The 2,771-nt window shown below is 46.6% G+C and overlaps 1 protein-coding gene across 1 annotated transcript in view; it reads right to left on the minus strand.

Moving 5' to 3' along the window:
- SETD7 (SET domain containing 7, histone lysine methyltransferase) overlaps positions 1 to 2,771 on the minus strand; it is a 45,358-nt gene that overhangs the window by 42,207 nt on the left and 380 nt on the right. The gene's annotated exons all lie outside the window — the stretch shown is intronic.

The following is a 2,771-nucleotide window of genomic DNA, read 5'->3' on the forward strand; positions in this document are numbered from 1 at the left end:
AACGGATGAGGGTCTAACTTTTAGTTTCCAACTTAAAAAGGGTTGTTGAAAGAAATAGAACAGTGGCTGAAAACGAAAACTCACTGCCATGGGGTTGGCAGAGTAGAACTGCCCTGGTGGGTTTCCAGGATGGTAGTGCTCTCCTGGAGTAGAAATCCTGTCTTTCTCCCGACAAGCAGCTGGTGGTTTGGGTAGCAGCCCAACAAGTAACCACTATGCCACTGAAAGCTCCTTACAGGGCAGTGGCTCGTTAGTAGTAAAATTCTCATCTTCTGTGCACACCTAGGCCCAATTCTTTCTACGATGCTGAACAGGCTGCCTGGAGCTTCCAGATTAAGGCAGACTAGGGGGAAAAACCTGGCCAAAAAGTCAGCCAATGAAACCCCTCGAGGATTACAACAGTCCGATTTCATTATGCACGGCTTTCCATATGTCTGATCTCATTATGCATGGGTTTCCATAAGTCCGATATCGTTATGCATGGGTTTCCGTAAGTCCGATATCGTTAAGCACGGGTTTCCCTAAGTGGGGGACTCGAAGCTGACAACCACAGAGATGGATAGCTATTCCAGTAGTGGGATTCAGTCCGTTTGCACCAGTTTGATTTTTACACTTACAGTGGTCGTTAAGGCTGCAAACTGGTTGTTAAAATATTTAAATCCCTCTGCTGGACATTTCCCTATTTTTTACCTTGAATTTACTTTAGTGCGATGTTTATCCTCTCGGCCAACAATGGTCCCCTTTGTGACATGGGGATGGGAGTTTAAAAAAGAAATGACTTTCACCTTATCTATTTCTTAGAGTTCTCATTCCAAACTTTTGTTACAATTTCGATTTAAAAAACAATAAAACAAGTACGATATCTAAGTGTGGTGCCTTTTAAAAATGAGCAGCATCGTTTCTCCTGGCGATGTGGATATTTAAAATTCCCATTCAGATCTGTCCGTCTGTTTCAAGGGTCCCTGGTGGCACAGTGGTTAAAGTGCCTGGCTGCTCACCAAAGAGTTGTTAGTTTGAACCCACCAGCCACTCTGCAGGAGCAGGAGGAGAGAATCTGCTTCTACAAAGATTGACAGCCTGAGAGACCCTATAGAGCTGCTCTGTCCCTAGAGAGAGAGAGAGGCTATGTGTCGGCACTGCCAGCCACAGTGGGTTTGGGCTTTGTTTTGGGACATTTTGCTTTCTTGGAGAAGGGTCTTGACTCTCAAGGACAGGCTGGGGATTTGGGGAAATCAGAGTAAGGCAAAGCCAGCTCAACCCCTACAACAAGTTTTGTGTGTAGGTCAGAGAGAGAAGTTAGCAGTTGGGGAAATGTGGCTTTGACCCCGCTCGGCCACCACTAACTTCTATTATACAGCGAGCCTGGAAAGCAGGTATGTGCATGGGCAGTGGGAGAGGAGACTGCTCTGGGTGAATCCCATCCTTGCCTTTCTAGCCTCACACACAGCAACACTTTTGTTTTGTTTTTCAGTATCACATGAAGGGGAGTGCTACAGAGCATAGGCCTAGCTGGATTAGACAGACTCGGCCCTCAGGGCACTCTCTGTCCTGTAGGGGAAACAAGACATCTACAGTAACACGTTCGTTGAAAGAATAAAGAAATCATTATAATATGAGGTCAAAAGGGACATTGAGCAGAAAAGTGCAGTAAATACACTGCTGTGGAAATACAGCAGGAGAAGTTATCCTCTGGGGGTACAGAGAGATCCCCAAAGCTCTGGTGCCAAATCTTGAACGAGATATGGAGCTTAGGGACCTGGCTGGGAAAAGGAAACTGTCCCAAAAGCATGACTGGTGGCAGCTTGGTCCATCACAGTGACAAGGGGACAACAGAACAGGGATGGGACATGTATAGTGTTAGATAGAAGGGCTTTCAAGATCGGTCCTGGACCTTCCGGCCAAGGCTGTCAGGGTGAGGTCATGACTATGTGAGTCCTTTATCGTCCCTAGTATGGTGACCTCCATTAGGGTCACACATAGGCAAGACCCTAAGAGACTTCCTCTCCCAGGACAGGCCAGAGAGGTGGAGACACTCCACTCTCCAAGGCATTGCCCGGAGGAGAGATTCCCTACATCTTTGTTTAGGGAACAGAGGCTTAATCTAATTGGGGCCCTGCCAAAGGATTCTGGGCTGTCTCAGCCATCCACAGCCTTTTGCAAACCAGGGTGCTCAGAATTTCAGCAAGAATACATTATAATGCCCAATAAATTGGCGTCGAAATAGCTGGCTTCCCCCAATGTTCTTAATTTCTCTAAATCAGTGGTTCTCAACCTTCCTAATGCCGAAGCCCTTTAATACAGTTCCTCATGTTGTGGTGACCCCCCCAAACCATAAAATTATTTTTGTTGCTACTTTATTACTGTAATTTTGCTACTGTGATGAATCGGGCGACCCTGTGAAAGGGTCGTTCAACGCCCAGAGAGATCGCGACCCACAGGTTGAGAACCGCTGTTCTAACTGCTTGAAAAATTCACATGGCCCTCTTGTCTTCTGAAGCGGATATGAGTTCAAAGACATCGTTGGAAGCCAGGGCCAGCAACCCTATTTCTTCTAGAAGAGAAAGGTCCTGCAGCCATTAGCACCGTCACAGCAGCCTCACAGAGAAGGGGAAAACAGAAGTAGATCGATCACCAGGTCTTTCTTCCTAGTCTCTCTCAGTCGGGTAGCCCCACTGAAAGCAGTTTAATATCTTAATAACACCCAAGTTTCCACTGATGGATGGATGTTGGCTGTACATAGTGTATAGGCTTGGAATTGAACCTGGGTCTTT

This window comes from Echinops telfairi, unplaced genomic scaffold, assembly GCF_000313985.2.
Source record: "Echinops telfairi isolate 266 unplaced genomic scaffold, ASM31398v2 ScPeMD7_2186;HRSCAF=2738, whole genome shotgun sequence".
Lineage (NCBI taxonomy): Eukaryota > Metazoa > Chordata > Mammalia > Afrosoricida > Tenrecidae > Echinops > Echinops telfairi.